The sequence below is a fragment of the Lygodium microphyllum genome, chromosome 18 (genome assembly GCF_053477565.2).
Source record: "Lygodium microphyllum isolate KBCC chromosome 18, Lygodium_microphyllum_v1.1.10, whole genome shotgun sequence".
In the NCBI taxonomy this organism is placed as follows: Eukaryota; Viridiplantae; Streptophyta; class Polypodiopsida; order Schizaeales; family Lygodiaceae; genus Lygodium; species Lygodium microphyllum.
The window spans coordinates 43,343,252-43,358,009 of NC_141152.1; the positions used below are offsets into that span (position 1 = coordinate 43,343,252).

The following is a 14,758-nucleotide window of genomic DNA, read 5'->3' on the forward strand; positions in this document are numbered from 1 at the left end:
GAACAGTGTGCTGGACAGTAAGAATAGTGAATTCTGCACATGTTGGACAGTAAGGGATGTTGATCTGGACATGCTGTACTGTTCCTATGCAGCTGAGATTTACTTAGAAGAGATGAAAACCAATTGTTCACAGGTTATGTATTTTGGAACATTACCATTTTTTTTGTAATTTTCTATCTTTTAATTGATAAAGAAATGCCGAGAGGGGCGCCGGTCTTTAGGGCCAACTTGGCGTTGAGCGAGGGAGAGAGATCTCTGTTTATGTGTGTGTATGTAAAGTCTAGGTGTTAATTGAAGGAACTATTGCTTTATGTGAGTCATAGACCAGTTGCAAAAGCTACAATAGCTCCTCTTTAAATCTCAAGATCAGTACATGATCCTTGCTATGAGGTGGTCTAGGGCTGCTTTGTTGATGCGTAAAGGGGTGAGTCTCTTGGGCCTTGTAATGAGGTGGTTGCAACCTCCTCTCTCTTCTTGATCTTGTACTTGCACGTATCTTCTCTTCTCTTGCATTGGCGTAACTCTTGGTCTCTTTCCTTTCTTGTGCTTTCTTGTCTCTTTTCATCCATGGAAGAAGGAGAGAGTGAGGATGAAGATGATGGCCATATTTCTTGTGTGTTATAGCATGGCTTCTTGGTGAGAGGAAGGATGTTTCTTGCAGGTTTTTGAGGACACAGGCATTGTAGATGCCACCATGAGGCATGTTCTCTTGGTAGATTTGGTGTTGTCCTTGGGCTTTTCATTTTTGGTAGTTTTGATCTTGCTATAGTATGGGCCCCTTGGTTATCTACCAAGTAATGGAGGTCTATATGCTCTACAAAGTGCAGTGGCCTTGTCTAGTATGACTCCATGGTGTGGGTTGAATGTAGTTAGGTAGGGTGATTGTGTGCCTAATGTACTAGTCATACTTGTGGAATGTGATTTGTGGAAGAAATCTGTGCTTGTTGTTTGCTTGGGTCTCTTTGGGTGAGTTGATCTCTTATCTCGTAGTAGTGCTATGCAATGTCTCTAGAGCTCGAGGAGGGAAAGCCCTAGACATCTTTGGTCCTTATACTCCATGACACATTGAGGAGGTTCAAAGCCCTTATGGAAGAGGCAATGATACCTCCTTCCTATGTCATAGTACAAGGTACATCTACAGATATAGTGCTCCTCCTTTCTATGTTATAGTACACACTACGTTTGCATATGTAGTGCTCCTTTCTTTGTTATAGTACACGGTACGTTTGCATATGTAGTGCTTCTCTGTCTCAAGCTCTTTGTCACACAGAGATGGCATATCCTATCCTCTAGTGGGGCATTTGTCAATTTTCTTGTCTCCGTCCTCAATTGGTGGGAGGAGGTGCGTATTTGTCCAAATAGCAGCCATGATACCACAGGGGAAACACGTGTCTATATACTGTGGTTGTGGACAATAAATCCATCTTGAGAGAGATGTACAAAGTGGCTCTAATAAAACTCCACCTTCGGTCCGAGGGGATGAGGTTGTTGGATTTAAGTTCTCCTTGTCTGAACTCTCAAAACATCGGTCCTAATGATTGAATTCAGTGCAGATCAACTGAGAGGAAGTGTAGGGCAGTCCAAGCTGTAGTTAAAAGGTGGGACTTGGCTGATGTCCACCAGCCCATGTAAGCTCATCCAAGTTGTCATCGATGAGTATCAACATTTCCTCTCACCCGCCTCTGCTAGTTATATGGAGAAGGTCTATGCTAGTTTGGGATATTTGTGGTGCATGAGCTCCCATATCTTGTGTAAGAAAGTCATTGCTCTAAATAAGAAGTGTGGTTGCCATTTGCAATTTTCACACTTTTTAAAACGTAAAGATACATGTACTTCAACTCCAATTTTCATGCAAGCTTTAACGTGATTATAAACGTGCAATATGCAAAGAAAGCATATCAAGGAACTATTGATTTTGTGGAACTATGTGAAACCAACCTTCCTTCTTGGAATGGGTGGTGATAACCTGATTTAAGAGTTAATTACAGTAATAAATAAATGCACATAAAATGAAATACACACTTTACCATAACATTCTTGGACAATAGACACCTTGTTGGCCCCAAAATTGGCGCCCATTGCGGTATTTCTTTAGCTTTCATTCAATTGGAAGGAGTACAACTTGAGATTCTTCAATCTCCTCCTGCTAACCAATTGCTCTTGCTGTCATAAATGTCCAGCAAGCCTTTTAGGTCATTTGCCCCTTGTTTCACCCAAGACTTCTCCAATTTGACCCTTGCCTGGCCAAATGCTGCCCCAAATCAATTCGGGATGGGCTGGCTCCTGAATTCCCTTGATAATCTTCAATTATCAGCTGCTGATTTCAGTCCCTTGAGCTTTCAATCTCTGGCACGGATCCCAAGGTGGCTGCTAAGCAGAAATTAGGGTTTACTGCAGAAATTACAGATCAGCCCACCAAAAATGGCTGAGATTTCCTCCGAATGGCTAAGAATTGCTGAGAATGGCTGAGCATAGGCTAAAGGAGATGAGAGAATGCGGTAAAGAGAGAAAATTTTGAGATTTGTCGCGAAGAACTAATCAAAATCAGTTGCTGCCCTGCTGTACCAGCCCCAAATGGATGCACCAACAACAATAGGAGCATCAGAGACTCTGATCTCTTCAGGAGAAAGTGCATCAGTAGCAATTGCCAGCTTCCCCAGGTCAAGAAAATGCAATCTCTATCACCAAAATGGTCTCCAATGGCTGGGAAATGGCCCCAAAAGCTGGCAGCCACAGTCCAACACCTCTTTCCAACAGCTCCAAAATGAAAAAACGAGATTTCTCTCTCCCTTCAGCCCTATTTAGCCTTTCCTCCACTTGTATGGGAAAGTTTTGCCAAGTAGCAGCTTTCTTAATCCATTTTGAGCAATTTCCAGCCATTTAATTAATTCTGAAAACTAATTAAATGGCTGGAAATTGCTCAAAATGGATTAAGAAAGCTGCTACTTGGCAAAACTTTCCAGCCATTTAATTAATTCTGAAAATTAATTAAATGGCTGGAAATTGCTCAAAATGGATTAAGAAAGCTGCTACTTGGCAAAACTTTAATTAATTAATTCTGAAAATTAATTCAGCCCTTAATCCATGCCCAGAAAATTGACCTTACCCATCCAAAAATTAATTGGCTAGGCCATTTGCATTAATTGACCCTTGGACAAGCATTAATCCATTAATTAATGTCTAGTCCCTAGTGTCACTACTGGCACTTAATGGCCAATTAATGGTCCTAGGGGCAGACTGACACCAAAATTCACCTAGAATCTAATAAGTGTAACTTGTTACAACTTTTGCCTTTGACACCCATCTTTTTCATAGGGTCCTTAGGCCTTCAACTTTGAAAAAGTAGCTTGCACCTCACATGTGCATCTTTTAATTGCACATTTGATTAATACTTTAATCAAATGTCAATTAAACATAAGCAAAGCATTGATTTTTCACGTCCTCGTGACACTATGCATGCTTCAATACATCTCCACATGTCAATTAATACATAGATTGGATTACTCGTGGTGCAAAAGTGTTGAATACCATGACTTTGGTTTTTCAATAATTCACTGTGAGATCTCTCTTTGCAAAAGATATATAGTGCATCTAAGTGACACTCAAGCCCTTTGGTGAGTTTGAAATGAGTACAATATCATCGGTAAATAATAGTATTGGTATTAACACTCTGGCTAGGCTATTTCTAACTTCACGTCCCGTATCAATGTAGTTGAATACCTTATCTATGTATAGTTCAAACAATGTGGGTGAGAGCAAATATCCTTGTTTTACTCCTGTGGTGTTGTTAATCCTCTTAGACATCCCCTTAGGTTTGTGCATATGGCTAGTCAGTTGCTCATATAATGCATAAATGCCTCATTGCATGCCCTTTGGCACTCCAATCTCTGGCAATTTCTACATGAAACATGCTCGAGATACAACGTCAAATGCCTTAGCAACAATAAATCCTCGTCTTGGACTCCACCCTCCTAAATGATCACCTTGAGTGTGAGGATAGGGTTTAATGTGGTCTATCCACATCTAAAACCAGCTTGCACTTGTGCTTTCTTGCCTTGCATCTTAGCCCATTCATTCAGTTGATGCTCCAATATCAATCCTTATATCTTAGCTAGTGTGTGGCTGATCATGATGGTCTTGTAGTTACTAGGGACTAAAGGGTCACTACTTTTAAGAGTGGGAGTATAGTATGGTTTTCTGACCATGCTTTAGGAAATCCCCACATAGTGCTTTGTTGAACATATTTGCCAACATGGGTGCCAATGCATCACATGTGTATGAGAAGTGTCTTGCTACTAGACCATCCTCATCCTGTATCCTCCCATTTTATAGTCAACCATTGTGTTGGCCTGTAGGCTTGTGGAGTTTGTATTGGTATCTATCTCAGTTTATCATTCAATTGTCTCCCATCACGATGCCAAGCATTAGGCGATGAATTCTGTATAGGGGTTGTCTCTTAGGAAACATTCTCAATGCTTTTTTCTTTTTGCTATCTTGTTCCAAAAATAGCTGGTATATCTTTGTCTCAATTTTTGCCAAGTAGTCTCACTTCTTCTTTTTCATAAGGTACTTGAAGAGCATCCTTGCTTGGCAATGTGTCTGAGTTGAGTGCTCAAAGCAATCTCTCTCTCTAGGAGTGTATGAGTATCCTTGTACTCATCATCAAACTGGCCATTTTGGGGAGCCATAGAGCGTGGGGGTTTGGATGGGGCCAAGGGGTATGGGAACGCATACATAGCTGAAGTATGTAAGGCCTCTGTAAATCGCTTGTGCTTCTTCTAGTTATCTGCTCAAATCTAGCATCTGTAATTTGCTACACATAGAGCCTGTATATATATGTGAAGTCTTCTTTGCAAAGTGATGTTTGGGATGTTTGGGAAGATATGGTACTATGTCTCTTATGTGCCCACAAGTGATTGTAAAGGTCAAGATGGCATGACCTGTTGCTATCCCAATCGGTCTTCCTCAGTCTGCCTCCATGGATAGGGTGGTAATAACATGATTTAACAATAATTGTTAAGTAATTAATTCACATAAATTGAAATGCACACTTTTCCACTTGAATCTTGGACAATGGACAATCTCTTGGCCCCAAAGCTAGCGCCCCTTGTTGTATTTTTTAATCTTCTACTGAAATGGATGGAGTACAACTGAGATTGACCAATCTCCTCCACTACTCCAAGTGGTAAATGACCAACAAGCCTTCAAGCCAAATTGTCCCTTGGTTTGCTTGGGAAATTGGCCTTCATGTTCCTCCTTGCAAAACAAATTTAGCCCCAAATTGAAATTGGCTAGCTGGCCTCTTAAATCTCCTTGAAATTCTCAATTTCTGTTGCTGGAATTTAAGCCTTAGGCTTTCAATTTTGAGCATGCATCTTGAGGTAGTTGTCAAAACTCTAATTTTTGCTGTAAATGTGGGGTCACAACAAAGATTTATTGAAATCTCTTTCTCTAATGACTCAAACTACTAGGAAATGCCAAGGGGAGTTGAGAAATGGCTAGAGAATGAGAGAGAATGTTGTAGAGAGAGAAAATTTCGATTTTCTTTGCAAAAACCACCTTTAATTTGCTGCTTTCTTGATTAGGAGAGTCCAACTTGGAGTCACTTGTTAGAATTTGTTAATTTTTGGCAGTGCCCATGCAATTCGTGTGGTGTGGATACTTAAATGTCACTTTGGTGTGTGTGGGCCTAGTGTCTTAACATTAAAAGTAGTGACAATAGGAACTAAAGTTAGTTAGCTTAACTCTAGTTAGTTGGTGGAGGGTTGGTTAGCTCAGCCCTTGATCTAACTTAGGTTTTACCTTCACTTTTTCTCTTTTAGTTTACCAAGTACACTCTATACTCTTGCTTCAACTCACTCACTTCCATTGTCTCATTGCTCTTTCCTCCATAGTCGGTGCTTTTTTCTCACATTTGGTATTTAGAGCGGCTCCTGTGTGGGTTCTAATTAGCCATGGCCAACTGGTGTTGCTCTGTTACTAGCCTTGATCTGTATGAGGTAGAGCAAGAGAATATGTGAGCTCTTTAGCTCAGCTAGGGTCGTGTTGAAACTGCTGCCTCCAGCTCAAAGAGCAACTCAAACCACTAGCATCCCTGTTGTTGACGTCAACTTCGCCTAGCCTGTGTCCTGTAGGGGCCACCACTTAGCTTGTCTTTGCTAACTCCATCGAAATTGTTGCCTGTCACCAGCGTCCAATGCTTGCTCCTCCTAGCTCGCTTGCTTCTTCCGCCTAGTCCGTTGACACTTGCGCCCCTTGTGCCTCCTATTCTACTTGTAGCACTTCTGAGCTCTATCCGCATGAGCTCTAGCTACTTGACCTCAGCTTGCGTTGCTCTACCTAGTTCTGTGCCTCTTGAGTGCTACATATTGTAGCTTGGTCTAGGCCCAAATTTGACATTGGGTACGACCTAGTACCTATCAGATATAACTTTTTACAACTTATGTCTTTGGCACCGACTGATATCTAGGATTCTTGGTTCCACATGATGAAATAATTAACTTGCATCTCACATGTGCGAGCCACCTTTACACATTTGATTAACTTTTAATCAAATACTAAGCAAGGCATTAAAATTTCATACTCGAGACTCTTGCCAGCTACCTCAAGAACCCCTAGTGCTGCTAGGATTTCGAGCTTGTGAGTGGAATGTATTTTTCCATTTGTATCCTCGAGCATGTGCAATGCAACCAATCTTCCTTCTCAGATCGGGTGGTAAATAACTTGATTAAGCACTAATTATAGCAAGCATAGAATTCACATAAACTGAAAATTTACACTTTACATGTTGGCCTGAAAATTGGCACTCCTTTCGGTATTTCTTTATCTTATATTGCAAATGAAAGGAGTATAACTTGGATTTTTTGATCTCCTTCCCTAGTCCAAGTGCCTCTTTGCTGTCAAAATTGACCAGCAAGCCTCCAAACCAATTTGTCCCTTGGTTTGCTAGGGGGCTGGTCTTCACTTTGCTGCTTGAAAGACAAATTTAGCCCCTTGGTTTGCTAGGGGGTTGGTCTTCACTTTGTTGCTTGAAAGACAAATTTAGCCCCAAATTTGATATTGGCTGGTGGCCTCTTGAATCTCCATGAAATTCCTCAATTTCAGATGTTGGAATTCAAGTCCTAGGCCCTCAATTTTGAGCACACATCCGGAGGTGGCTATCAAAATCCTAATTTCTTGGTCGTAAATTAGGGTTTACAGCATAGATTGACTGAAATCTCTTCCTCTGATGGCTCAAATTGCTTTAAGAAATGACTGGGGGATGAGAGAGAATGCTATAGAGAGAAAATTCAGAGTTTCATCATGAGAAACAGTGGGAAATTGTTGTTGCCCTGGCCAAACAACTATGGAAGCTATCACTACAGCTTAGGACCACGAGAAAGATTACTGTTCCCTTTTGTATGTTGTCATCTACACACTAGAAGGACCTTGGGCTACTGTCACCTACTCCGGGAGGGCTCCAAACCGCTGTCACATGCTGTCTGAGTGGTTGCAAATCACATCAGCAGCCTCCTCCTAGCTCTCTAACAGTGTCCTCTGTCGTGGTGGTTGGAATAGACTTCCACTAGGCCTTGAAAACGTTTTTCCCACCCGCATGGGCAAGTTTTGCCAAGTGGCAATTTTCTAATTCCATTTTTCAGCATTTTTCAGCTTATTAAATTAATTTTTAGAATATTAAGCCTGAAAATTAATTTAATATTTATTCTAGTGCTCAAAAAATTAATTTCAATAGGCAATAATGAAATTGGGTAGGTGAATTTGTCTTTCAAGTATCCTCGAGCAATTATTAGCTACTAGAACGACCTTAATTAATTAATTAATGCCTAGTCTCTAATGCCACCATTGACATTAGTGGCCAATAACTTGGTCTAGGCCAAAATTTGACACTGGGTACCACCTAATACTTGTTAGACATACCTCATTACAAGTTTTGTCTTTGTTATCAATTGATACCTTGGGGTCCTTGGCGTGTTACCATGAAAATATTGCCATGTGCATCACATGTGTTAAACAACCTTGCATATTTGATTAATAACTGAATCAAATATTAACATGTAGACGCCCCGAACAATGTAGTATGCTTAACAATTATGATATTCTCTTGTTTTCGAGATTTAATATAAAAGAGAATAAACACTTAAAGCTGAAAATGAAAACTACTCACAAAATTACAGCCATGAAAATGTAAAAGTAATGGAGACAAGATTGAGGGTTGAAGATGGGCAAACCCCCCCCACCCCTTTCCCCGAAGGAATGTATTTCTGCTCAACCCAAGTCCCTTAAGGAAGAGCTTAGTTACAATCAACCTGAGAGTGAGGAGAAGTAATTCCTACTCTCACAAGATCATGCAAAGATGTACAAACACACATGCATTATCTATTATGCAATGATAAGAACTGATTTCTTTACAGTATGAGATAAGAAAGAGGGGAAATCAGCCTTTCTCTATCGTTGATCAGCAATACATGGATAGGGCTTGCTTCTTGTTGCTAAAATAGAAGAAAGAGCTCGAGAAGGAGGTGCTGTAATGAATTTACAGGCTTGCTGTCTTGTAAAACAGCAGTGATAGAATAGGGAATATGGAGGAATTTGATAATGGAGAAGTGGGGGATGATGATGGGGATAGATGGGGCCAGTTTCTGGCTATCTGTGGGTGCTGTACATGAGTTTACAGCAAAGAAAAATGATACTGAATGAAGAAAAACGAGCTCTTATTTATAGGAGAGGGAAGAGCTAGTATAAAATGGGAAAGTGGAGTAGCACAAGACACGTGTCCAGCCACATGTCATGAGATGTGACAAGTGGTGGGACTCTTGGAAACTTGTGTGATAAGTGTCTTGACACTTGTTTCTTCTCTATGGCCTTCCTTTTTGGGCTGAATAGTGTCAAGAATAGAAACAACCAAATTTAGTAAGCACAGTTAGAGTACAAAATTTACTATTTTTAGAATGACATGCCTATTTTTGAGGACTAGCATTTTTAGGCTAATGGAAGGCTCCTAAAATTTAGGAACCTCCTAAAATTTAGGGACCTCCCAATATGGGTGTCATATGAAAGCTTTTTCCGTGTACATCGCAAAAACGGTATCAGAATCTTCATGTGACTTTTCTATGCAAAGAAATGTGCATTTCAAGCTTTCAGCCCACACATGCACATTGTACAAGCTTTTCATGATCACGCCATCTTGTTGATTGTAACTGTCTGTTCTGGCGGATCTAGCCCACACTTCAAGGCATCAATCCTTTCTGTGTGCGAGTCTAACCCTGATATGCGTGAGTTCTGGTCACAGGCGCCCAATGGGGCCATATAGGTGGAAGTGTGAACTATCTTTTCTCTAACCCACTGTGTGGGTCTATCATAACCTGTGACCACTCATCAGTGGCCAGCTCCAATGCTTTTTTCTTTATATCTAATTAGTGCAAAGGAAACAAATTTAATAAATCATTATATAGACAAATTGATGAAAAAGGATACAAATTCTGTTTCTACAAAGTTGTGACAGTCCTCTGGCTTTTATTCAGCTGTCCTCAGGTGAAAAGCTTCTTGATATGGCTAAAGAATGTCGGGGTAATCCTTCATGAATTTTTCATCTATCCACTGTGCATCTGTTGTGGGTAGATTCTTAAATTATAGTAAGAATTTTCATGTCACAAGGTCACTTCTTATGGTTTGATCCTTGTGAAACAAAATCTGTTCAAGTTCCAAGAGTTGCTCTGTTTCTTCAACTTCTGGGGGATCTTCAGTAATGGGTTCCTTTGGTTCTGGTCCTATGTAAGGTTTTAGCAAACTTACACGAAAAGCATTGTGTATTTTCCAATGAGCAGGAAGCTCAAGTCGATAAGAAACTTCATTTATTTTCTCAATCACTTTGAAGGGTCCAAAGTATCTACTGGAGAGCTTTGGAAAAGATGAATTTTGACCGGAACCTTGTTTGAGCCTACTTTTATCAAACTTTAGCAAGACGTATTGACCTTTTTCAAAGGCCAAAGATCTTCTTTGTTTATTTGCTTGCTTCTTTTGTCGCTCTTGGGTAACTTTGATAGTGGCTCGAACTTGATCCATTGTTGTTTTTAAATCTGAAACAAACTCATCAGTAGCAAAAATCTTATCTTTAGTGCGAATAATTGGAGGAGGAATCACTTTACCCTGTACTATTTCATTTGGAGCTTTCTCTGTGGATGAGTGCACTGTATTGTTGTAAGCAAACCTCCAATAATGGAAGATATTTCTCCCATTGTGACTTATGTTCACTAACATAAGCTTTCAACATATCCAAAAGAGTGAGATTCATCACCTCTCTTTGGCCGTCAGTTTGAGGATGAAAAGCTAAGGAGAACTTTAAAGTGGTTCGCAAATTCTCAAATAAAGCACGCCAAAAGTTACTTGTGAATTTGGAGTCTCTATCTGAAATGATCTCAGAAGGCATACCATGTAATTTGAAGATATGTTGAATGAAAAGTCTTGCAGCTTGTGCGGATTTCAATGTTTTATGACATGGAATAAAATGTGATTGCTTACTGAATCGATCAATTATGACCCAAATCATATCATGACCTTGAGGTGTTCTTGGAATATCTGAGATGAAATCCATTGTGATAGATTCCTATGGATCTTTGGGCACTGGAAGAGGTTGCAACAATCTTGGAGTCTTCTGCCTATCATACTTGGATTTTTGGCATACTAGACAAGCCTCAATGAAGTTATGTGTATCTCTTCGTAATGTTGGCCAATAAAAGTAGCGCTCAAGGGGGTACATGACTTTCGTAATGTTGGCCAATAAAAGTAGCGCTCAATTGCACTTAGAGTGGCTGCCCTCCCTCTATGCCTTGCATAAGGGGGTACATGCGGAAAGCAGTTTTATGTATATCTTGTGGTATTACCCTAATTTGATGATAACCACTCTTTAGATCAATGCGGCTGAAAACCTTTGAGCCTCCTAGACGATCCAAAATGTCATCAATTCTGGGAATAGGAAACCGATTCTTCACAGTGATTTTGTTGAGGGCTCGATAATCAATGCACATCCTGAATGTGCCATCTTTCTTTTGAACAAGAAGAACCGGTGAACAAAATGGTGAGCTACTTGGCCTAATTAGCCCACGGTTGAGTAGGTCTTCGACTTGCTTTCTGATTTCTTCTTGTTGAGGATGGCTCACATGGTATGGTGCTATATTAGGAGGAGAACTGCCTGGTATAATATCAATATGATGGTCTTTTGGCCTTTTTGGGGGAAGCTGATAAGGAAGATCTTCCGAAAAACAATCTTTATACTTTTCCAAGAGCTGAAATCGCTCTTGTTTTTCAGCATTCATATTATCTTTTACATCAGTGATATAAAGCAAACAACATTGAACACAATCCTTAATTGCTCTAGAGACTTGCATACGGCTTACCATAGGTATGGTGTCTCCAGAAACTCCAGCTTGGATCTCGTACTTCTTGCCTTTGTTGGTGAGTTTTATCTTCTTTTTCTAAGAAAAGATAGTTGAATCTACTCTATGATTCCAGGGCATGCCAAGAATCACATCGCAACCATCAAGGTCTCCGATACAGAAGGTATCTTCGTCACTGTAGCCTTGAATTTGAAACTTGAGCTTGCCAATGTAGAGTGTCACAGTCTTCACTGTGTCACCTTCATTGGCATTTAAAGCTTGGCGAACTTTTGCCGGAGTGTCCATCTCTTCATTCTTTAATCCAAGCTCTTTAGCTAATTGCAAGGAAATGACATTTTCATTCGCCCCAAGATCTATCAAGAATAGTGCTTGGTTACCTTGTAACTGTCCCCAAGCTTTTAATAATTTGCGCATCTCTGGAGTGTGAGTTGTGTTTGCAACTACATCACTGATAGCATTGATTTTCATTGGCGACTTAGACTTGTTGTCAGAAACCTTGCTTTGTTCTTTGTTTGGACATTGCTTCGCTATGTGGCCTGTTTGTCCACATTTAAAGCACTTTCCTTCTTTCATGAAGCACTGCTTTTCTTCTTCGGAAAGTTGCTTTGCTTGTGGGTATAGATTGGAGCGAAATTGAGGAGCATTAGGAGGTGCATAGGGCTTCATCTTCTTTTGAGTTGATGGCTGCTTTTGCCGCTGTTTTTGTCCTTCATTTAGGACTGAATACTCCTCATCATCAGCTACTCTCTTCTTATCATTCTTTTGGAATGATTTGTTGCCATTGTGCTCCATTTCCCATGTCTCAGCATGGTTAATGAGTTCCCTGAGACTAGAACAATGATAATGATTAAGAGCAGTACGAAGTTTAAAATGCAAACCTCCTTGAAACTTCCTAAGCTTTTCCGAACTGCTGATCTTCTTGAAATGTCGGACCTTCAAAAGTAGCTCCCAAAATCTCTTGGTATAGTCACCAAGTGACTCATTTTTCCTTTGCCAAAGCCGATCCCATTTCATTTTTACATCTCTTTTGAAATGAACAGGAAGAAATTGGCTTTGTATCATGCGAACAAAGGACCAAAACTTGATCTTCTTTTCAAGTTGAGATAGTGACTTAGTCTTCTTTTTCTTATGCCTTCGTTCATGCCCGGATCTTAAGGTTGAAGATGATGAAGTGCTTGATGGGGATGAAGATGGAGACGAGGGTGAAGAATGTCGACGCCTTTGACGATGATGAGGTCTTCCACGAGAAGGGTGTAACTCTTCGTCACTAGAAGAGGGTCCATCAGAGTAGGCGCCAGATGACTTTGAAGACGAGGATGAACTTCGACGCGATCTCTTTCTTTGTCTTGAAGTAGAATGGGACTGCCTCTTAGAAGTAATTGGACTTTTTGATCGTCTCCTTTCATTGGTATGGCTTTGTCTCTTTGAAGCAGATGGGCTTCTTTCCTTGAATTCTTTGGGATTCTCAACTTTTTCTAGTTTGAGAAGTTGCTCACGAATTTGCTGATTCTCCTCTCTAAGACTTTGAATGGCTTGAAGGATAGCACTCGACTGATCCATTGAGACTCTAAGAAAAATATGCTCAAGCACTCAATGCAAAGGCTGAAAACAAATAAACTTATAATTGTAAGCACTACCAGTGTTGGGGTGAGGACCGAGCCAAAGCTCTGATACCACTGTAAACTCCCCGAACAACGTAGTATGCTTAACAATTATGATATTCGCTTGTTTTCGAGATTTAATATAAAAGAGCTGAAAATGAAAATTACTCACAAAATTACAGCCATGAAAATGTAAAAGTAATGGAGACAAGATTGAGGGTTGAAGATGGGCAAAACCCCCCCCCCCCCCCCCCGAAGGAATGTATTTCTGCTCAACCCAAGTCCCTTAAGGAAGAGCTTAGTTACAATCAACCTGAGAGTGAGGAGAAGTAATTCTCACTCTCACAAGATCATGCAAAGATGTACAAACACGCATGCATTATTTATTATGCAATGATAAGAATTGATTTCTTTACAGTATGAGAGAAGAAAGAGGGGAAATCAGCATTTCTCTATCGTTGATCAGCAGTACATGGATAGGGCTTGCTTCTTGTTGCTAAAATGGAAGAAAGAGCTCGAGAAGGAGGTGCTGTAATGAATTTACAGGCTTGCTGTCTTGTAAAACAACAGTGATAGAAGAGGGAATATGGAGGAATTTGATAATGGAGAAGTGGGGGATGATGATGGGGATGGATGGGGCCAGTTTCTGGCTATGTGTGGGTGCTGTACATGAGTTTACAGCAAAGAAAAATGATACTGAATGAAGAAAAACGAGCTCTTATTTATAGGAGAGGGAAGAGCTAGTACAAAAGGGGAAAGTGGAGTAGCACAAGACAAGTGTCCAGCCACATGTCATGAGATGTGACAAGTGGTGGGACTCTTGGAAACTTGTGTGACAAGTGTCTTGACACTTGTTTCTTCTCTATGGCCTTCCTTTTTGGGCTGAATAGTGTCAAGAATAGAAACAACCAAATTTAGTAAGCACAGTTAGAGTACAAAATTTACTATTTTTAGAATGACATGCCTATTTTTTAGGACTAGCATTTTTAGGCTAATTCGAGGCTCTTAAAATTTAGGGATCCCCCAATATGGGTGTCATATAAAAGCTTTTTCCGTGTACATCGCAAAAATGGTATCAGAATCTTCATGTGACTTTCCTATGCAAAGAAATGCGCATTTCAAGCTTTCAGCCCACACATGCACATTGTACAAGCTTTTCATGATCATGCCATCTTGTGGATTGTAACTGTCTGTTTTGGCGGATCTAGCCCACACTTCAAGGCATCAATCCTTTCTGTGTGCGAGTCTAACCCTGATATGCGTGAGTTCTGGTCACATGCGCCCAATTGGGCCATATAGGTGGAAGTGTGAACTATCTTTTCTCTAACCCACCGTGTGGGTCCACCATAACCTGTGACCACTCATCAGTGGCCAGCTCCAATGCACTTTTCTTTATATCTAATTAGTGCAAAGGAAACAAATTTAATAAATCATTATATAGACAAATTGATGAAAAAAGATACAAATTCTGTTTCTATAGAGTTGTGACATAACAGCAAGATTAAAGCATCTCAAAGTTTCACGTTGCTGTGACGAGAGAGAGAGAGAGAGAGAGAGAGAGAGAGAGAGAGAGAGAGAGTCTTACACATACACCAAGGCAAAGTAGATTGGTGTGGTAGTTTGATGATTGATAGTTCATGGCGAGGGGTTTGGTTTATAGCCTTGGAGTTACTCCAAACCCTAACCCTAGGCTTATAGACACATTGAGGTGTGTTGGTACGCTAACACACACTATGGTGTGTTCACACACACCAAGTCATAGAC

The 14,758-nt window shown here is 40.4% G+C and overlaps 1 protein-coding gene across 4 annotated transcripts in view; it reads left to right on the forward strand.

Moving 5' to 3' along the window:
* The window catches only part of LOC148020808 (general transcription and DNA repair factor IIH subunit TFB1-1-like), a 153,681-nt gene that overhangs the window by 49,944 nt on the left and 88,979 nt on the right, over nucleotides 1–14,758 (forward strand). The window lies entirely within an intron of this gene.